General features: G+C 43.8%; 1 protein-coding gene and 1 long non-coding RNA gene across 3 annotated transcripts in view; one reads left to right on the top strand and one right to left on the bottom strand.

The window, feature by feature from the left end:
- The window catches only part of BMP6 (bone morphogenetic protein 6), a 462,814-nt gene that overhangs the window by 267,838 nt on the left and 171,085 nt on the right, over positions 1–23,891 (top strand). The gene's annotated exons all lie outside the window — the stretch shown is intronic.
- Positions 2,331–22,603, bottom strand: LOC134927962 (uncharacterized). The gene is made up of 3 exons (XR_010177790.1): positions 22,463–22,603; positions 11,621–11,746; positions 2,331–2,833 (listed from the first exon to the last, which is right to left on the bottom strand). It is a non-coding gene; the product is annotated as an uncharacterized LOC134927962 (long non-coding RNA).

The raw sequence follows: 23,891 nt of genomic DNA on the forward strand, positions 1-23,891 counted from the left end.
CAGTTGAAATTCCTCCGTCGGAGCACTCCGATCCTCGCACCACGCAACATATTTTCGCCAAATGCGGTGATAATGTTGCGCGGTTACTTCCTTCCTTGCTTTAATCAAAGTAGGAATGACTTGAGGTAAAAAGGTGGATTTCCCGGCTGTAGCCGTGGCCACCAAATCCGATAGACCGACACCAAATAACTCCTCCCCTTTATACGGCAAAACTTCCATATGCCGTTTTGAGTCCGCATCGCCTGACCACTGTCGCGTCCATAAACTTCTTCTGGCCGAAATGGACATAGCACTTACCCGTGATGCCAGTGTGCAGATATCCCTCTGTGCATCACGCATATAAAGAAATGCATCCTTTATTTGCTCTAAAGACAGTAAAACATTGTCCCTATCCAGGGTATCAATATTTTCAATCAGGGACTCTGACCAAGCTACCCCAGCACTGCACATCCAGGCTGTCGCTATAGCTGGTCGTAGTATAACACCTGTATGTGTGTATATACTTTTTTGGATATTTTCCATCCTCCTATCTGCTGGATCTTTAAGTGCGGCCGTCTCAGGAGAGGGTAACGCCACTTGTTTTGATAAGCGTGTGAGCGCCTTGTCCACCCTAGGAGGTGTTTCCCAGCGCGCCCTAACCTCTGGCGGGAAAGGGTATAAAGCCAATAACTTCTTTGAAATTAGCATTTTTTTATCGGGGGCAACCCACGCTTCATCACACACCTCATTTAATTCATCTGATTCAGGAAAAACTATAGGTAGTTTTTTCACACCCCACATGATGCCCTGTTTTGTGGTACCTGTAGTATCAGCAATATGTAACGCCTCCTTCATTGCCAAAATCATATAACGTGTGGCCCTACTAGAAAATACGGTTGATTCGTCACCGTCGCCACTGGAATCAGTGCCTGTGTCTGGGTCTGTGTCGACCGACTGAGGCAAAGGGCGTTTTACAGCCCCTGACGGTGTTTGAGGCGCCTGGACAGGCACTAATTGATTGTCCGGCCGTCTCATGTCGTCAAACGACTGCTTTAGCGTGTTGACACTATCCCGTAATTCCATAAATAAAGGCATCCATTCTGGTGTCGACCCCCTAGGAGGTGACATCCCCATATTTGGCAATTGCTCCGCCTCTACACCAATATCGTCCTCATACATGTCGACACACACGTACCGACACACAGCAGACACACAGGGAATGCTCTTAACGAAGACAGGACCCCACTAGCCCTTTGGGGAGACAGAGGGAGAGTTTGCCAGCACACACCAAAAGCGCTATATATGACAGGGATAGCCTTATAATAAGTGCTCCCTGTATAGCTGCTTTAATAATATAGTTTTGCCACAATTTTGCCCCCCCTCTCTTGTTTTACCCTGTTTCTGTAGTGCAGTGCAGGGGAGAGCCTGGGAGCCTTCCTGACCAGCGGAGCTGTGTGAGGAAAATGGCGCTGTGTGCTGAGGAGATAGGCCCCGCCCCTTTTTCGGCGGGCTCGTCTCCCGCTCTTTAGTGGATTCTGGCAGGGGTTAAATATCTCCATATAGCCCCCGGAGGCTATATGTGAGGTATTTTTAGCCAAAAAAGGTTTTCATTTGCCTCCCAGGGCGCCCCCCTCCCAGCGCCCTGCACCCTCAGTGACTGCCGTGTGAAGTGTGCTGAGAGGAAAATGGCGCACAGCTGCAGTGCTGTGCGCTACCTTAAGAAGACTGAGGAGTCTTCTGCCGCCGATTCTGGACCTCTTCTCGTTTCAGCATCTGCAAGGGGGCCGGCGGCGAGGCTCCGGTGACCATCCAGGCTGTACCTGTGATCGTCCCTCTGGAGCTAATGTCCAGTAGCCAAGAAGCCAATCCATCCTGCACGCAGGTGAGTTCACTTCTTCTCCCCTAAGTCCCTCGTTGCAGTGATCCTGTTGCCAGCAGGACTCACTGTAAAATAAAAAACCTAAGCTAAACTTTTCTAAGCAGCTCTTTAGGAGAGCCACCTAGATTGCACCCTTCTCGGCCGGGCACAAAAATCTAACTGAGGCTTGGAGGAGGGTCATAGGGGGAGGAGCCAGTACACACCACCTGATCGTAAAGCTTTACTTTTTGTGCCCTGTCTCCTGCGGAGCCGCTATTCCCCATGGTCCTTTCAGGAACCCCAGCATCCACTAGGACGATAGAGAAAAATACCGTTCACTGAAAGGTATCTTTACACCATGCAATCCCGTCTTGCACCTTCAGTATAGCCCGCAGCACTATTATAGGCGGTGACTCATTCTCCAAACACCATAGACAAATACCGAAGTAATAAAGGTAAAAGCAATCCCATCAGGGAATTTATTAACAACAGGTTAAAAATGATTCAGGACGCATACCCGCACCCAAAATGAGGCTGTGCTTCACTGCTGAGACGCCCGGGATGTCTCAGCCCGCTGTACCGGCAAACAGCCTAAAGCGTGCGGATAGGTAGCGATTCTCTCCTGGATCAGCTCACACGACTTACAGCATAAACGCGTTTCGGGGGTCCGCCCCCTTTCTCAAGATCTGCTGTAGTTGATTCCAATTCTCCTATATATACTCTTCGGAATGTTCTGATTGGATTGTCCCAGGTTCGGTCATCGTTGGCGGATGATGCTGATCTCACTCACACACCCATTCTGACAAAAGGGATTTATATAGTGCTGACATCCCCTACTTACATTTCCCAGTAATCCCAAAATAATTACAATAGATACATAAAATAAAAAAATACATACATGATAATACATATTATATATAAATAACAGCACATTATTAAGTAGAAATTATCCCATACAGTATATTATAAAACAGAAGCATTCAATCCCCAATCATACTATTCCTCCAAATGTAATCCATAGGCATAGGGAGAAAAAGAAAAAGAGACATATTAAAATACATTGTTACAAAAAAACACTTAGTCTCAAATTCTTTATTTAGGCCATCTGGTAACAAAGTCTTCATCTCAAAAATAGTTTGCATTTCCAATTTGGCTAGCCTAACGGATCTATCGTTAGTTCTCCAATTAGGCTTAGCCACTTTAATGCCTGCAAAGAATCTAATATGACTGGGATCACAATTATGTGTATTTTTAAAGTGTATACAGTAGATACATTGTGATTTACATAACCACGTCTGATATTTCTGACGTGTTCTGTTAATTATCTTTTAATGGACGCGTAGTGCGTCCAATATATTGTTTGCCGCACCGGCATTCTAACAAATATATTACATACTTGCTATTACATGTGATAAAGGTGTTAATTTTCTCCTTTCTCTTGCTACTATTGGACACGACTTCTACGGTTTTCTGTCCGTTTTACAAATTTTGCACATAGCACAATCACCGCATCTCTGAAAGCCCTTGGTTAAAATAGAAATACTGCTCTTAGGTGTCTATATAGCACTATTTACTAAGAGGTCTTTCAAATTATTGGGCTCTTCTATATATAAATCGAGGAAACTCAGAAATATGTTCCTTTAAACTGGGGTCCGCATGTAAGATGCCCCAATGTTTCTTTATAATACTCTCCAAGTCTCTGTGTTGATTTGTATATTTAGTAATGAAGGGTACCCCATATTTTCTATCCTCACCCCTATTTCTTGTACTTGTGAGGATGGTGTCTCTATCCATTCCTCTACATTTGTCTATGGTTCTGTCTAACAATACATCTTTAGAACCCTTACTAATGAAGTGCTGTTTCATTTCAACAGTCTGCTCGTCAAATACATCCACATCTGTGCAATTGCAACGTAATCTTTGAAATTGGGTGTTAGGGATACTAGACAGCCAATTTACATGATGGTTACTACTCATATCAATGTAAGAATTACAGTCCGTTGGCTTATTATAGTTTCTTGTACGAATACAGTTATTGTCTACATAATTTGTCAAATCCAAAAAATGTATAGTAGTATCACTGATCTCAAAAGTCAGTCTTATATTACGATTGTTATTATTTAATCTTTCACAGAACGAGTCCAGAGAGGTTCTACCCCCCTCCAAATAAATATGATGTCATCTATATAGCGATTGTATAGCACCAGGCTGGCAGCCGCCTGCCAATCTGCCCACACTGCTGACTCCTCCCAATGGGCCATGAACAGATTGGCATAGCTGGGTGCCAGCCTAGTGCCCATCGCAGTTCCCGTGCGTTGTAAATAAAAATCCTCACCATACCAAAAATAATTGTTGGTTAAAATCATTGAGATGCCTTCTATTATAAATTGTTTATGTAGGGCATCATGTTCACTTTTGTCTAAATGGAATCTCGTGCCCTCTAAGCCATCCTCATGTCGGATATTTGTATACAATGCAGCTACATCAGCTGTTACTAATAAATATCCAGGTTCCCATTCAAGTTCAGGTTACATTAATGCTTGCCTGAAAACTTTATACTGCACATCTGATTTTGAGTGGATTCCTGAAATCAAGTGTATTCAAGAATGGAGAATATATATATATATATATATATATATATATATATATAATATCCCTTGGATAACATAATCGTACTCTCCCCATTAAGTAGCCGATTCAGCATTGATCACTAAAGTGCTAAAATCGCAGCTGTTTAGCGAAGCGCTCGCAATTTATAGGGGAGGGGGGAGGCAGGACCCGGCATGCGCGGTGGCCTTACCCTGTGCTGGGCGGCCCCACACATGTTAGTGGAAAGAGTTGGGGTGCAAAACATAAACTTGTAGAGACCAAATAATATATCCAATAACACAAGGGCATGCTCTACTTTTCCTGTAACAACTACTATATTTTTATTAATCACCACTCACAGGTGAAACAATACCAGACTTAGGGTCCGATTCAGACCCCGTCACAGATGTGCTAAAATCGCTATGAAGTGATTTTTGCACATCTGTTCGTGCGCGTACACCGGTACGCGCATGTGCAAGGTCCTAAACTGCGTTCTCTTCAGAACGCAGTTTAAAACCTGGAGGGGGGCAGGAGGGGGGCGTCGACATTGCGTTTTGTGGGCATCGATGCTCCATTTTAGTGGCACGGTCCGGACAATGCAGGCATGTCCGGACCATTTGCGGAGCGGTCCGAGGCGGCTGCATGACATCACACACAGCCGCTGCGACCCTTAACATGGCGAGTAGCCATCTGCCTTGATAGCTAGGCTGCGCAGGCCCTCGAACATGTGAAAACATCACCGCTGGCCAATGTTTCCGCATGTGTGTGGGGGTGTGGGGCAGGACCTGGCATGCAGGGCGGACTTGCCCTGTGCTGGACATCGCCCTGCATGTCAAAGAAATTGATCGCAGATGTGCGTTCTCTCACACATCTACGATCATGTCTGAATTAGGTCCTTAGATTGATGTTTATGTCCAGCATAGGATATCAAAGTATTCTTCCAATGTATAAAAAAGGTTGCTCCATACAAATATTACTTTTTCTGTATAACATATATCGCACTTGTTGTGCCTCCAGTAGGCATGTACTGTATTACAAGCGTTATTGCACATTTAGCTTTGTAGTTTATACCCAACATTTCAGTTTGTTGTCATCATACAGTAAATACATTTAAGTTTATATAGTGTCTGTCGACTTCAGCCTCATCCTGGGCTGTTCTGCCGGACCTTTAGCGTGTGTACCAGCACAATGGGCATGCGCAATGTGCTGGAACACACGCTGAAGGAAAGGCAGGGCAGGTGTAAACATTGGGTCAGTATGATATACCGGCTGTTGGGATCCTGGCTGTCAGGAGACCGACATCGGGATCCCAATAGCCGGGATACCAACGGCGAGCGCTGCGTGCCCATGAGGGGACACGCCCTCATGGGCTCACTGCGTTTGCCACGCTTTGGACCCGGTGGAAACCTTCTGCCGCCACAGGGTTATATTCCCCCTCGGGTGGTGGCGTGGGCCACCACCCATGTGGGGATTCCAGCCGGTGGCCAAGATTCCGCCCGTCGGTATTTCACAGGGTGTCGGGATTCCGGCATTGTTATCCTGACAGCTGGGATCCCAACAGCCGGCAAATTGACTGCCTCCCATAAATTTAGAGTTGAATAAAGGGTAAATGCACAATCCCTTATAGTTGTTGGGTTGCTTCCTTTGTCTATAAGGCAACAAAACCTTAGGTGTCCCTAGATAGATCCAACGAAAGGCGCTCTCCAATCTTTAATTTAATAATCCATAATCATTTCTTTATCAGCACCCAGTGAACAATACTTCTTAGTAGCAGCAACTTGATTAAATTTTGGTGTCAGTGGGCTCATAGTGTCATAGCAGTGACAACATATTTCTAAATATATAAATATATTTATAAATCAGCTCGTATATGAGATCACATCCCAAACAACTTGTGCTTCATTGACTTAAATCAGCTTGTTAAATGCACTGATGCCATGATATTACATGCCAATACATTACTTGTCTGTCGACTTTGGTCCACTACCAGACCATTTAAAGACCTCTCAACCAGCAACAGCTGCTATCTGGTGCTCAAAACAAGATAAAAAATAAATTTACCAGCATCTGCCCTGTATGCTCATCATCCCAAACTGAGTACATCTGTTATATGAACTTCTGTTTAAAAAACCCACAAAAATCGGGTCACAAGCAGGAAAACCCCACTGATTCCGCAGTTTATGCGAAAGCAGTGGTTGTCCACGTATGAATCCCGTTTTTTTAGTCAAGGGAAAAAAAGGCTTTTTAATTTAATTTTTTGTAGCCAATTATTTGTGGGATAAACCCTGCGGCTAATTAAATCCCCCCCCCTCCCCCTTCATATTTTAAATTTGGTAGCCCCTTAAACCCAGCACTTTAAGCACCATTTTCAAAGTGCATTAAAAACTGCTATTACTATCCTTTACTGAAATCTGTGTGATTGACATGTCCTCAAAAGTCTTTGTGAGTTAATATTAATAACTGTTAAAGACATATTGTTTTTTTCCTCAAGCAGAGCATATTTCCAGCAATTTTATGCTTCATCAGCCTTTTTCCAAACATCGCACCATTTAGCAATACTGTAAAAATAAATATTAACATGTGTAAACTACAGGAAATTTTAGACTACTATTACACAGATTAATCCCTGCACTAGTTGTGAAATCCAGCACATTACAGAGCTAATATAATAGATATGAATTTATCAGCAGAATCTAAGCGTAATTGGTATAATACATATACGAGGGGGATGCAATACGTTTTCCGGATTTGCAGTGCATAGGTAGAGTAGACTCAATCTGACAATCCTGTTGTGAACTGTAATCCAAAATTATTGTGGAATTTCAAGGCACAGAACTGTACATAAGCAGCACTGCACACTGAAGAAGTCAGCATGTTCACTTCCTTCACAAACTCGTTATGGAGTTCAACAGAGGCTACTGAAGAGCCATGATCTTCTACGACTACAAGAGTGGTCTGCCACAGCAGAAGAGTTTTGACCGACTGCGAGGTACTTTTGGGTAAGAAGCACTGTCCTGAACCACTGTGTTTGAGTGGTTTGCAGAATTTTGGCACAGGGGGCCTAATTCAGACTTGATCACAGCAGAAACATTTTTCTCTTATTGGCAAAATCATGTGCAGTGCAGGTGGGGCAGATGTAACATGTGCAGAGAGAGTTAGTCTACAGTCTACAAGAAAAGAAGCACTTCAAAATCTGAACAAAAGTCTCCATCCTTGGACATGCAAGTTGGTTACACTTCCATGTCTTCTCCATGCAGTGGTTCCTCTGAGTATTTTGGTCCCCAGATGTCATCATCCACCCAGTCTTCCAAGTGTTCTTTCAATTCTCCAAGTACATTCACTAGAACTAAAGGGTCCTGGGGCCACTCCAAAAAGGAGGGTACTGCACCAAAATGTCCCAGTTTCCGATGGGTTACTCACCTTTCCCCACCCATTCCTGATTTGGCTCTTCGGCAAGCATGTCCCATCTGTCCTGTGGTGGGATTCAGCCGGTTCGCACCGGTTCCGCAGAACCGATACCTAATGCTAGGTATGGTTCTGGGAACCGTTTGCTAACTAGCGCCACCTGCCTGCCTGATCAATCGGCCTGGAGCGCAGAATCCAAATCCTGGGGGGGGCGCAGCGGGTGCGGACGTCATGACATCACGCGCACACGGTGCACGGATCTCACCCTGCCGCCTCCAACAAAGTCGCCTGCCCCTCCAGTCAATGCCGCCTGCCGCCCGTCCGGTGCAGCTGCTTGTCACGGACCCGCGCGATGCTAATGCTAGCAGTTGCGGGCTGCGCCACCGCAAGCACTGGCATTGCACTGTCTGTGACACTCTCTGTGTCCCCAGAAAGTGCAATCATTATCCTCCTGCTGCACATGCCCACCCCTGGCTGTTCTGTCCTGTCATGTGCTGCGCCAGAGAAGAGGAGCAGTGCTGCTCTTCATAGTTCCTGTGTGACTGACTGACGGACTGTGTCTGTGACCACCTAGACCTAGTCATAAGTTTTGCTATAATAATATGTGTAAAAACACACTTACTAAACAGCAGCACCCTCGGCCGTGTAATATTCTTTGGGTAACAAACAAACAATATTGTATAAAGTGCAGTAGCTGCTGCAGGACCCTCATGTTGCAGACTTAAGTTAAGGGTGTAGTTTTGAATTGTAATGTGTCAGGTATTATTTAATATTTTAAAACTCTTTCTTCTAACATAATCTTTGTGTACCTCTTTTATTGTTCTTATTTGAGTATTAAATGCATGGATTATTAAACTATCCTTTCGGTTTATCTTTTGGTATACTTAAAATGTTCATTAGGACATAGAACCTGTTGTTAATTTATTTGATTCCCACCACTGCATCTGTCAATATCCTGCAGGTCAGGATATCCTGCTTTAACGAGTTTCTTGTCTGAAAACTCTGTTCAGCATACAAACTGCAAAACATTAAGTTTGAGCATGGGACTGAGACATAAATTGATTAATCTCCCTCCAGGCCAGTTATGCACCTGCGAGTGCTTCTGTGTGTAAGTTTGCAGATTCCCGATTGCAGCAGTGCTATCAGTCCCTTAGAGCCTAGCGTTGCCCAAGGTGCACCCCAGTTTCCCTATTTTACCTCATGAGTTTTCCCCCCACCTCAATTGCTGATCGCCGCCATGTTGGTATAGTCAAGTGATTGCCGAAACTCCAATTGGAGACCAGTCTGCAGTCACATGATGCCCACAGCCTATCCCTGATCAGCAAGGGGTATAAAAGGACTTCCTTGAGAGACAATAGGTGCCAGTGCAATGTTGTCCACAGCCTAACTGTGTGCTATTTCAGGGAGCTCCTACAGATTCTTCTCTTTCCTAGTGACTCCAAATGCAGATTACCATCCTGCTGCACTCCTGGCTCTCTTTCGGTTCCAGTCTCATATCCTGCACTATTGTTTGCAGTATGATATCCTGCACCATCGGTTCCATAACTCTATACCCATGAGCAGAAGTTACAGTAGACCTCCCAGCTTTCAGCATTTAACCTAAATGCTAGATGGATGAAATTAGGTAGATAAGGTAAAAAAGATATTACAACAGATTATTATTAATAATCAATAATTTCACAAAAAACAACACTTGTAGATTATCTATATAAAAAGTACCTGGAATGTAACTCGGTGTTGTAGAATACAGTGTACTCAGAGAAAAAATTAATTATCAGTGGCTAATAAAGAAATCAGGGGCACTCTTAAAGATGATCATTTAAAATCACTTAACTGGCATGGTCAGATTTCATGCAACTGCGCCGTCCCACCCTGTCCCCCCATTTTTGACGAGGAGATCCGTTCTGCAGATGTGCATAATATAATGTTTAAATATTTAAAAAAAAACTTTTTCAACTTTATTAAATAAAATAAATTTTAAAAAACAATGTTGTTAACGCTTTTGAAGGGAAAAATTGTCAGTAAAGTGGTTAAATGCAATGATTGTACCCTTAAAACTTATGTTTTAGTCATCAAAATAACAGGGTGTCATAGACTTAGGGGCTAATTCAGACCTGATCGCTGCTGTGCGTTTTCGCACATCAGCGATCAGGTATGATCTGCGCATGCGCCGGTGCCACAGTGCATGCCAGACAACCGACGGCTATCTTAGCTCTGCGATCGCCTCTGCCTGACTGGGCGGGAGAGGGCGCGCCGGCGGGGTTTGGCTGCCGTTTAGGGGGCGCGGTACGGCCAACGCAGGCATGCCTGGACCATTGGGGAGGGCGGGCCGCGACGGCTGCGTGATGTCACATGCCGCTGCGACCCAGGCAGCGACGAGTAGCTCCCTGCCAGCACGCAGGACCTGCGGTGGTAGGGAGCTACTCGTCCAGTACAAAAGCATCACCGCTGTGCGATGCTTAGCTACTTGTTGGGGGGGGGGGGGGGTTGTGCCTGACATGCCGGGCGGACTAGTCCGGTACTGGCCGTCCCTCCGCATGTCTGTGTGACTAATCGTAGATGTGCTAAATTTAGCACATCTATGATCAGGTCTGAATTAGGCCTTTAGTCTTCATCATTTGTCATTCTAAATCTAAAAAATACAACATTTGTTCTAGTGAAAATATAGCAGACAGTGAGTCTGATGCTGAAAATATTGAAGTACTAATATCCTGACACTTATATAATGATATCAGTAATTGGAAAGACAACAGAGACAGAGTAATAAAGTACCCCATCTGTGTCACCCCTGTCTGTCTACCCCTCCCCTTTAGAATGTAAGCTCCCACGAGCAGGGCCCTCTTCCCTCATGTGCTTATCCTTTCTTACTTTAATAATCTTCAACTGCACCAAATCCAGCAGTCTTCTGCCACCTAATACTTATTCCAGTGTCATCTGCTGATGTAACTATGTGTATTTACCCTGTACTTGTCCTATACTGTCATCAACTGTAAGTTGCTGTTTTCCTGTTTGATTATTCATGTACTCTGTAATTGGGCGCTGCTGAACCCTTGTGGCGCCATATAAATAAAGGATAATAATAATAATAATAATAATAATAATAACAAAAACATAATTTAAAGATACTAATATCTGAATTTATCCATAGATAATCAATCACTGATAAATATTCTTTCAGGGGGTGTGAACTGACTTTTACCCAAAATCAACATGTAGTAACATACATACAACTGAATAGGGTACAATGCCTTATTACTTCTGGTAAAGGAACACAGGTCCTAAACGTGTCATAGGGTATGTGTGCTCCTCTGATGGAGATCAGCAAGGTAGTATGGATCTATGGCAGATAAGTTAACCATACTGTAGATGTAGGTGTAGTTTGCCTTATTGGTGCATCTAAGGATTTTACCCAGGCACAGAGTGGCAGTTGAATCAAGTGGGAAGTATCCCGGGAGGCCGACGCATTGTGGGCCTGGTGACTTTTTCTAAAAAATAAATAATGAAAAGTAATAATAATAATAATAATAATAATATTGTATATATAATCTCTCTCTCTCTCTCTCTATATATATATATATATATATATATATATATAGCAGGGAAATCCAGCGGCACTCATGCAGGCTTAAAACAGCTGATTAGCAAAGAAAAGTCTCTTTATTCCATCCTACGGCGTTTCGGGGTGTAACCCTGTCGTCAGGGACATAGTGTTCACAAAAGGCAAACAACAGACTGTGCTTATATACAGTAGCAATACAGACACTTGTTATAAAGCATAATCATGCTCACCTGTCCCTGGTGTTCAGCGTCCGCCATTCCCGCACACACTACACCGTGGTCGCCGGATGATGACATCAGCCAATTGCGCCGGGTAGAAATCAGGGTCACATGAGGCAGGGTCGTTACTAGGTAACGCTAAACAAACATAAAAGTGATTTGTTAAACACTAAGAAAAAAGTGTGACACAACAAAAAAAACACTAAACTTACCCACATGCAAGACATATAATAAAACATATACAACTAATACAAAGATGATTAAAAAACAGGTGCTCTTTAAAGTATTAAAACTTTAAAACATTGGAAGTTCACTTCAAACTATTTATAGCTTCCTCCAGATCGGTGCCCAAGTGTTGACGTGGGGTTGAAAAGACACTTACATAGCAGTTCAACCTCGCGTTCCTATAAAGGTATCTTTAAACAGGTCTGGATGAAGTTGATCCTATCACACACAGCGGTCGTATTGAATAACACTTACATTTGGTTTCAGTCCCGAGTGCACTGAAAGGTATCTTTCAAACGATCCCCATATGCAGTGGATAGGAAGCAGCCAAACCAACGTGCATAAAAACATACACAGGTTTTATTCATAAAATAACACAAAAATAAAAACTGCAGCAAGAATGTCCCATGGAAGATAAATGTTCGTCACAGCATGGATAACTTCAGAAGTTATCCTTGTTTAAAGATACCTTTATAGGAACGCAAGGTTGAACTGCTATGTAAGTGTCTTTTCAACCCCATGTCAACACTTGGGCACCGATCTGGAGGTAGCTATAAATAGTTTGAAGTGAACTTCCAATGTTTTAAAGTTTTAATACTTTAAAGAGCGCCTGTTTTTTAATCATCTTTGTATTCGCTGTATATGTGTGTGGGGATTTTGGAGGGTAAATCCCATCGATTTTAAACGGCAGCTTTAAAATTGCAGCGCAGGATCGCAGACATATATATTTCTTGTTTCATATAATAAAACATGACTCAACTAAGGACATTGAATATGCATAAGAAAAAATATGACTACATTTGTATCACAATTAAGTATACTCACTGCTGATATTCTACCCTGAGCAAACTATTATAGACACTACTGTTAAATATTTAACAATAATAATACAGGTTGAGTATCCCATATCCAAATATTCCGAAATACGGAATATTCCGAAATACGGACTTTTTTGAGTGAGAGAGAGATAGTGAAACCTTTGTTTTTTGATGGCTCAATGTACACAAACTTTGTTTAATACACATAGTTATTAAAAATATTGTATTAAATGACCTTTAGGCTGTGTATATAAGGTGTATATGAAACATAAATGAATTGTGTGAATGTACACACACTTTGTTTAATGCACAAAGTTATAAAAAATATTGTCTAAAATGACCTTCAGTCTGTGTGTATAAGGTGTATATGTAGCATAAATGCATTCTGTGCTTATATTTAGGTCCCATCACCATGATATCTCATTATGGTATGCAATTATTCCAAAATACGGAAAAATCCGATATCCAAAATACCTCTGGTCCCAAGCATTTTGGATAAGGGATACTCAACCTGTACTACCAAAACTGAGGAATGAGAACTAAATCTTCACATAAGACATTGTATGCCCAAATATTCATTAAGTCCCCTAGGGGCTAAGGTATTCAACATGTGAATCCATCTACATTCTCTCTGCAAAATTATCTTGCCATGATTACCTCCTCGGTGTGAGGCTGGCACGTGATCAATAATAATGGCTCTAATACTAGCTATATTATGTCAAGCCTGTAAAAAGTCCCTGGCCACCGGCTAATCACTGGTTCCTTTTTCTAAGGCTTGTTTGATCGAGCTATGGTGTCCTGCCATTCGCTCACGGAATTGCCTTTGGGTTTTGCCCACGTAGGCTAATCCACATGGACATTTTAGCATGTAAACCACATGTGTGGTGGTGCATGTAACCCGATGATTTATCTTATATGTTTTACCCGTAAGGGGATGATTAAATGTGGGACCAGTTAGAGTGTTACATGTAGAACATCCCAAACATCTAAAACATCCCAATTTAGGTCTTAAAAAATGAGGCTCTGTTTGGTAAGTGGAAAAACATCCAACTTAACTACTAAATCAGCTGTATTCTTGCCTCTTCTGTAACTCGGGAGTAAACAACTATTATGTAAAGCTGGTAAATCTCTGTCAGAGCTGACTAACGTCCATAAAGATTTGGCTGTTTTGGTAGTTTGCGGTGTAACCACTTTGAATTTATTAACCCATGGATAAGTATATTATTGGTATTGCCACTACCTGTAGGTGTGGTCGCTCGTCCCAACAACGTTTGTTCTCTAGGCATATTTAGGACTTTGGCTTTAAGAGTATTAAGTTCACTCCTAGGGTACCTCCTTTCTATAAATTTATCCAACATGAGGTTAATAGCCTGTTCACATTCAATGGGATCCAAAGTAATCCGTCTAACTCTTAAAAATTGACTATAAGGCAGACCCTTGCGTAGAGCCAATGGGTGGAAACTGTCATGACTCAAAAAAGAATTTCTGTCAGTGGGTTTAATGTACAAAGATGTCTTAATCAAACCCTCTTGTACTGTAATCAAAACATCTAGATAGACATGGAACTCATCTCATATGTAAATTTAATAACACTGTCTGTCGCATTATGGGAATCCAAGAGGTTCTTTAAAGCTAGTTCTGTGCTCTGCCAAAAAATTAGTAGGTCGTCTATATATCTTCTATAATAATAAACATGCGGATTGATGTGCGTGCCTAAGCCCAGTTGGCTGTTTTCAATGCTATACATGAAGGCGTTCGCGTATGATGGGGCCACCGGGGACCCCATCGTACACCCAGCCTTCTGTAGAAAATAATTACAGTTAAAGGTAAAATAATTCCGGGTAAGTACCAGCCACAACAGACGCAAGAAAAAAGATACCGGGGGTCCTATGTATAAAGGGTTATCGGTAATCAATTGCTGTACTGCCTCCACACCTGCATTGTGTGGAATACAGGTGTAGATGCTAGTCACATCTACTCCACACATTATCAAATCACCGGGTATAGGACCTAAAGCCTCCAATTCAATCAACAGAGTAGTAGTGTCTTTTAGATATGAAGGTACTCTCTGGATACATGGATTTAGGTAAGAATCTAGGTAAATGGAGAGTGGATGATATAATGAGTCTCTGGCTGACACTATGGGACTCCCCGGGGGGTTCACCAAAGACTTGTGAATCTTTGGGATCGTGTAGAATGTTGGGACCCTAGGAAAATCAACCTTCAAGGCATTCAAAATCAAAATCTCAGTGGTTATAGTGCCATATATGTGTGCAGAGCTCAAAACATCATCCAATTCTCTCTTAAACCTAATGGTAGGATCAACAGACAGTAATTCATATGTGTCAACATCATCTAATTGGCGATTACATTCTAATAAATAATCAGATCCTGCACGACTATGGCACCCCCTTTGTTGGCATTGCGTATGATGAGGTCAGTTCTTTGTGCCAAGTTGTTTAAAGCAGTCCATTCATCTTTATTCAAATTGTTATATACCACCTGACTATGTGGAGTAGAAACTGCATCGTCCAACAAACGTGAGAAAGTCTTAATGGAGGAATTGTTTGAAACAGGGTCAAACTTAGAACGTGGCATGATTTTCTTAATTTGCTAGGAATCTGCTCTGATAACGTCATGGTAGATCTCATACCAAAATGTTCTTTGATCCTCAGCGTCCTACTAAGGTTGGAAACATCAGCTTTCCACTGCAATGGGTCAGGGTGAGTGGTTGGAACAAAAGACAACCCTTTTGAGAGGATTTTGGTTTCTTCAGGTGTAAGGGGAGAAGAAGAAAGATTGAAGACAATCTCATTCAACGACGAGGAGGTTTTGTGCTGTTTGCATCTTTTATTTTGCCCCGACCTCTGCGTCCGCGTGCAGGACCCGGGTGACGTGCTGATCTTGTTTGTACCCCTAAAGGGAGAGCACCCGCTGCCGCACCATCAGACTGTGGGTTATTATCAGAGTCACTCCGGCTGGTACTTGAAGCCGTGCTGTCCCAGTGTCTGTTACGTGCATGCTGTCGTCTGTAAACTTGACGGCGATCTTGATTGGTGCTTGTCCCCCCTAGCCATGGATAAACACGTCACTTTTATGTTTGTTTAGCGTTACCTAGTAACGACCCTGCCTCATGTGACCCTGGTTTCTACCCGACGCAATTGGCTGACGTCATCATCCGGCGACCACGGTGTAGTGTGTGCGGGAATGGCGGACGCTGAACACCAGGGACAGGTGAGCATGATTTTGCTTTGTAACAAGTTTGCCTTTTGTGAACGCTATGTCCCTGACGACGGGGTTACACCCCGAAACACCGTAGGATGGAATAAAGAGACTTTTCTTTGCTAATCAGATGTTTTAAGCGTCCAGTCTTATTGAAGTTTAAAAAAAATGTCCTTTATTGCATTCCTATGTTTTGGGGACAAATCCCCATCATCAGGGACAGCATAACAAATTAACACATTAAAAACATTTATACCTTCACCTAACATCACATTAGTGTGCAATCAGACTCACCTGAGAGGCACCGCGTTCCAAGATCCGGAACCACGCATCAAGAACGAATGTCACTGCCCCTGTTATCTCATCTGGCGGCACCTCTCAGCCTGAGTGCTGTATACAAACAGGCTACTAAGCAACACAGATACTTAGAAACTAATGTAACATAAGCACAAGCTAACATTCCAAATCAATCGTAGCAGCATAAAATGACAAAGTATCAAGATAATAGTGAAAAAAGGACACTGTGCATATATAGATATAACTGCAACTTCCACTTTGTTAATAAGCCGCTCATAACTTTATTGTGATTACATAAACCTTTTACTTAAGCTAGCTTATCACTAAATAAAACCACACCACACACTGAAATAAAGACACGGACACCGTAGCTGGAGTTAAAGGTCAGACGATGTTTATTAATCGCTGACCAACTCTTTAAACTAATAATTGAGGCCGAATTAGAATTGAATTGAATATATAATTAACTTTAGTTTGGAGGATGGCAAACAGAAAACCGCTGCCAAACACCAGCACCCGTCACCTAGATGAAAAACCACCAAACCAAGGAGGGGAGTACACATACCCCGCCTCCTTCCCGCATAACCCGCATTGTGCTGGCCTTACCCCTCTTTCTCTGGCAAACGTTCGGTTCCCGCAGGGGAACGTCTAAATGTCCAACCGCAAGAAAAGGACACACCTGCCGTCCATTTAAAGAGGGAGCCCCACAATGACCACTTATGCCTGTGTGACAGCTGGTTGGCAGCGATTTCCCGCCAATCTGGCTTTCAATAGCCCACAGCAAGAACAAAAAACGTAGACGCATTCTGGGAGGGCGGGCGGGCATAAACTGAAAGGCAAGAGGGAGTCTAGCAAAATGGCCACCCCCTATATACTAACCTAAGACCCTCCTCTTCATCCTGATGCACAACCCTCTAATCCAATAGGAAAAAACCAACCGGGAAAACTGATCTGCCTAGCAACTGCTTAGTCATTTAACAACCAATCACAAAAAGTTGATCGCTTATATGGCCTCAGGCTTATGCAGCCTTCAGCTTATCTAATCAAATCTAAATAGCACTTCACTGCTGTTGTTTTAATGAAGGTGATATTACATTAAAAAAACACTGCAGACCAAGAGAATCATTCAAACCACCCAGAGTAAGGGTGTTTACAGTATAAATCCACCTGCTTTGCTTCTGTAAGAATTGTTTAGGTCTATTATCGCCTCTCAATAGGGCAGGTACATGATCTATTAACATGACATGGATAGATGATACACTGTGTTTACCCTGGAGACAGCCACTGGTTGGTTACTGTGTCCAGATTCTAAAGCATGTTGCGCTATACGTTCTTTAAATTGGTGCTGGGTTTTGCCCATGTATGCATTGCCAACCCATATGGGATATATATATATATATATATATGTACACACACACACACACACACACACACACACACACACACATCTGTTGTAGTGCTACAAGTCCCAGCAGGCAGAGCTGGACAGCCACAGGTAAACCTTTCTTTAAGTTTGACGCCCCCTCACTTGTATATTTCCGCAGCCTGCTTACCTCTGAGTGCTGTACTCAATGAACAGCCCGTGTCACATGGACTACTGTATGTGGAGATCCCCACTGCTGTAAAGGACGTCAGACTGGAAAATCTGTGACCCGGTACTCAGCACATTATGGGAGGAGGTGTGTAAATGCTGGTAGCCAGATGGAAAGCATCAGGCGGAAAATGCAATACTGCAAACAGGACTTAAAATACGGCACACTGGCGCTGGGCAGATTGGAGTCATAGTGGCTGAGTGGGCTCCCAGTGATGTCCCTGGTGCCAGGCCCAGATAATGTTGTAGCTGTTGGTGGCTGGTGATCAGCGCCAGTCAGCAGTCCTAGCAGTGGCGGCTGAACTGCACCCCAATGGTGTGGCACCCCCATTTGACCACACTGATCGAAAGGCCCTTGAACTGGCCCTGGTCAGGCTTGTCACACAATCACAGCTTGTCACGTGTCCATGTAACTTTTAACTAGACATCCTTGTGGTCACTCAAATAAATGCATGTTATTGAATATACATTTTAAGTGAAAACTTTTCCTATCTAACTGTGGGAATTCAATTAAACAGGCTATTGAATAGCGCTAGGAATGAGTGTCCAGAGCTATTCAATAGCCATGCTGTAAACCTGCGACTAGAGGATTTCTGCTTGAACCCTCCTGAGGTACGAGTAGAATTCCAACAAAACTAGTGCCACGATGTGAGTTGTGGGCTTACCACCCACGCTAACAGCAAAAAAGATGGGTCCGTATGTAACATTTAGAAAAATTATCTGATATCTCAAAATTACTCCATAGACCAATTCTTCCTTACTAAAGCTCAAACGATAAAATATATATATATGAAATATGTTTATATATGCAAATGTACCAGAAAAGTTGGAATCATATATGCTGTATAGATAAAATGATGAGGTCAATATTAGCTGGACCTTTCAGCAGGACCGTTTCTAGGGGCAGGCGAGCCATGCTGTACTCCGTGGCCAGTATCTGCACCCCTGCCCCAGCACACAGGCATCATGCTCCCTGAGAGGGGGGGTTGGCAGGGATTGCCAACAGTGCGCCCGTCTCCTGAATGCTCTGTTTAGAGTGGAGTGGGAAGTGGGGATTGCCAGCAGTGCGCCCTCCTTCTGGCTGCGCCCACCTCCTGAATGCCCTGTCTATGTCCCGAACACCTGTCGGGCAGTGACAGATTGCAGGCTGTAGTGCAACACAGGAGAACACACATCCAGCTCAGTCTCAACTTCAGGCAGTGCTTAATTCAGTGTTTGGGACACTGGCTATGTGTGCATATGTGTATGTGCATATGTGAGTGAGTGAGTGAGTGTGTGTGTGTGTGTGTGTGTGTGTGTGTGTGTGTGTGTGTGCATATGTGAGTGTGTGTGTGCGTGTTTGTGCATATGTGGCATATGATTTTCTTGCGTGGCCACGCCCCTTGCAGTTAGGCCATGCCCTTTTGTCCCATGCAAATGTTTGCCAGTTTGCTACATTTTTAAGAATATGGGGGGGGGGGGCAAGCACATCTTTAATGTTCGCACTGGGAGCCATAATGTCTAGAAACAGTCCTGGACATCAGCCAATTAAACAATGTACCAACACGTTTCATCCTGATGCAAAGCAATGGCAACACTCAGACTTTATCAGGGACATATAGCTAGGTACCAGGTATGCTTTATTTTAGCTATATTACAGTCTTATACTGTATTTATAGATCCCATTAATTTTGCAGCATTATTCATTTACAGTAGGTTTTATTTGAATAACTAGATTATTGTTTATAAATCTTTAACTCCTTTTTTTTATCACATTTACTTTAGATTTATGAAGTTTTATATAGTTATATTCTTCGCAACGAGATCAGACTGTTACCCTGAGAAGCAAATTACATGCTATATTATTTTTGCCAGTCTAAAGCTAGACAAGACTGAGAGCTTCACAAGCCTGTACTGCATATGTAGCACGTCTGAGGATGTTAGCATATTAATGTAGTGAACTCACTGCTAGCAGCATAATGGATTTTATTGGGTAAAGCTACATGATTTTGGGGGTCATTCCGAGTTGTTCGCTCGTTGCCGATTTTCGCTATGCTGCGATCTGTTGCAAAATGCGCATGCGCAAGGCACGCAGGGCGCATGCGCTTAGTTACTTAGTAGATTTGCTGCGGATTCTGCAGCGCTTTTCAGTCGCTCTGCTGATCGGTGAGTGATTGACAGGAAAGCAGCGTTTCTGGGTGGTAACTGAGCGTTATCCAGGAGTGTCCTAAAAAATGCAGGCGTGTCAGGGAAAAACGCGGGAGTGTCTGGAGAAACGGGGAAGTGGCTGGCCGAACGCAGGGCGTGTTTGTGATGTCAAACCAGGAACTAAACGGACTGAGCTGATCGCAATCTGTGAGTAGGTCTGGAGCTACTCAGAAACTGCAAAGAATTATTTAGTAGCAATTCTGCTAATCTTTCATTCGCTATTCTGCTAAGCTAAGATACACTCCCAGAGGGCGGCGGCCTTGCGTGTGCAATGCTGCTAAAAGCAGCTAGCGAGCGAACAACTCGAAATGAGGACCCTTGTCTTTTGGGCTAAACTTAACTCACAGATAAGAATGTCTCACCTACAAAGAAGCACTTTATTGGCATGTGGCAGTCCCACGTTTTATAGTTCAGGCATCTTGCCAATATGATCTCATTGAGCATGTGAGAAATTCTTAATTAACTAATGACAAAATACAGATGTGTCCTTTTATACTCTGGCTCAATTTGCTCCAAATGGTCCCTGGCACTGAGTGTCTGTTTTGCTCAAAATGTGCATCTTATTCACATAATTATAACAACTGGAAGTGACATACTACATTGCTAGCATACACTGACCACTAGAACATGTGACATTTATCCATCTGTGTGCGTCTGAGTCTGAATCTGTGTAAAAGACTCCAATGTTAGCTGCTGACGCTTTTCCATTATGCTTCATCTGTGACTTTGTATGTAGGGTCTGCCAGTTCCTGTGCAGTTAAATTTGCAGCCTAGCTTCTCTAGTACAATGTGAGCAGCTTTTCGCTGCATCTGCGATGTGAATAAGATGCAAATGTAAAGGAATATATGGTATGCTTATCAACTAGGAGCATCTCAGTCATGTCAGGGATCTTTCGCAAATATAGCATAAAGGTACTCAGGGGTAGATTTATTAATCTTCTTTATGGAGTAATGTGCTATCTGCACATGTTATGTGCCGCAGTCAGATAGCGCTTCCCCTGATGTATGAACCTGGCCATGTGCTATTATTAGCTGCGACGGTATCCTGCCACAGCCTTTCAGCGCCTCTATCTTTTAACTACAGCACCTATGAGATACCTGACTTATTAACGTTCGTTCTTTCCGTCTCCTGCCTTCTGACTGTTCACTGCTGGACCCGGCGCTGTGGCTGGCTTTAGCAGCTACTCTCCTTTCATCCCAGCAGTCCCGGCGTCCACACATTCATTCCGCGCATCCAGCCTAACTCCCGAACTGCACACTGGGAGATGCTGGACGGCGCAGGCGCGGAAGATGTGACTGCAGCCAAAGCGGACGCCCATTATGGGAGGACGCGTATCACCAGAGGGGTGGGATAACGCGCTCCCATAACGTACAAGCTAGGATTAGTAAATTAACCAGAAATAAGGTCCCGCTTCTCCACGATAATACAGTGAAGAATGACCCTGCTTATAAAGAACCTAATGTACATTTTAATAAATCTATCCCTCAGTGTATGAGGACACAACTGTATGTGCAAGGAGCACATCTACTTTCCCTCTTCATAAACCTTATGTAAATGCTTTATGCATTGCTAGGGGTGTAGTATGGTATGCCGGCAGCCTGGCTCCCGGCGACCAGCATACTGGCGCCGGGAGCCCGACCGCCGGCATACCAACAGCGTGGCGAGCGCAAATCAGCCCCTTGCGGGCTCGCTGCGCTCGCCACACTGTGGGCACGGTGGCTATTTATTCTCCCTCCAGCGAGGTCGTGGACCGCCACGAGGGAGAATATCTGTCGGTATGCCGGCTGTCGGGATTCTGGCATCGGTATACTGTGCGCCGGGATCCCGACAGTCGGCAACCTGAAGACCACCCCATTGTTAGTGTTGCTGTGTTCAGCAACCACTGCATTTGGGTTAATGTATGAACCATGAAGCCCTGTTTTTCACTTAATTGTGCATGCACTGAAGTGGCTTCACTGTGAGGGCCAGATGTACTAAGCCTTAAAAAGTGATAAAGTGGAGAGTGATAAATAAGCAGCCACTCAGCACCTAACTGCCATGACACAGGCCCTGTTTGACGGTTGGTTGGTTGGTTGGTTGGTTGGTTGGTTGGTTGGTTGGCTAGTAGTTTATCACTTTCCACTTTATCACTGTTCAAGGCTTGGTACATCTGTCCTTTAATGTGCTGTTCCTTCCTACCCCCATTACAACTCCAATGTCCCCACTCTGTGTTGATAGCAGTTGGCGGGATCCTGACAGCTCAACAGCACCTGCCACGCCCACCGGTGAAAACTGTACCACTGTACCAGACATGGGGGGTGATTCAGATCTGATCGCTGGACTGCAAACTTTGCTGTCCTGCATTCAGATAGTCACCGCCCCCAGGGGGAGTGTATATTCGCCGTACAAGTGTGCGATTGCATGTATATGCCGAGCTTCAAAAATCCAGTGTGTGCAGTGTGAGTGCAGCCCAGGACATACTCCTACAGTGCAATGAGAACAGGATGATCGGGGCAGGGGCTGACATCACTCACCCTCCGTGAAAACGTTTGGGAACGCCTGCGTTTTTCTGGACACTCACAATAAATGCTCAGTTGCCACCCACAAACGACCTCTTCCTGTCAATCACCTTGTGAACGCCCGTGTGATCAGATTTTTCGCACCATCCTGTCACTGACCAGCAATGCCTGTTGTTGTTGTCTGACGCGCCTGTGCATTGAGGTGCATACGCATGCACAGTTAGGACCTCATCACCCACTGTGCCATTTACATTTGTTGTGTGTATATATATATATATATATATATATATATATGTATGTATAAGTCTAAAGAGATTACAGGCGGCACTCACGGACTCACTCAAGAACGACCTGGAACCCCCAAGTCTGCTTACAACGTTTCAGATTTTAATATCCTTCGTCAGGTTACCTGACGTTCCTGGTCGTTCTTGAGTTAGTCCGTGAGTGCCACCTGTAATCTCTTTAGACTTTTGCATAACAAGAGGAGGGCACCCGACATATTGCTTGCTTGATTATTTGGAGTGCCGGACGTTGCATGCTACATATATATATATATATATATATATATATATATATATATATACATATAAATGGATTGGTGAATAAAAATAAAGTGGAAATTAATACATTAATTTGTTCTTCACGCGTTGCATTCTGGTCTTATTGTGGTCATGTACTGTAGAATTTAGTTTAGTTTACATACCTCCCAACTTTCTAAAGTTGGGAGGAGGGATACAAGCACACACCCAAAATGAAGGGGCATGGTCTCGTTGGCGTGGCCCCCATTTTTGCCGCTGTGTGGGGCATGCCCAGAGCTCTGTGATTGCCCCCCTGGGACATTCCCAGAAAATCGTGACTGTCCTGCCAAAAATGGGACAGTTGGGAGGTATTTAAGTATAAAGGCTGGATGCACACCGATCAGTTGAGTATTTTTACCATGTATGCATCTGATAATCAATTGTAGTCATGTGATCTATAGTAGGTACTTTGGGCCTTATTCAGACCTGATCGTAGATGTGCTAAATTTAGCACAGCTACCATCAGTCACACAGACATGCGGGGGTACGCCCAGCCCAGGGCTAGTCCGCCCCGCATGTCAGGCCCGACCCCCACGCACAAGTACAAGAGCATCGCACAGCGACGATGCTTTTGTACCTGAAGAGTATCTCCCTACCTGGCAGGGAGCTCCTCATTGCTGTGAGGGTCATAGTGGCTACATGTGATGTCACACAGCCTCCGCGACCCGCCCCCCGCTAACCGGCTGGTGCCCTCCTAGAAACCACTGCCGGTCCAATGTAGAAACGTAGAAGCGGCACTCAGATAAATAGTGCAACAACAGACAGTTGTAATTTCAACGTTTCGAAGTAGCTTTACTTCGTCATCAGGATAATACAAGCAAACAAGTAACATACCTTTATACCCCACCATGTGTCAGTCCAGGTGT

Source organism: Pseudophryne corroboree, chromosome 5 (genome assembly GCF_028390025.1).
Source record: "Pseudophryne corroboree isolate aPseCor3 chromosome 5, aPseCor3.hap2, whole genome shotgun sequence".
In the NCBI taxonomy this organism is placed as follows: domain Eukaryota; kingdom Metazoa; phylum Chordata; class Amphibia; order Anura; family Myobatrachidae; genus Pseudophryne; species Pseudophryne corroboree.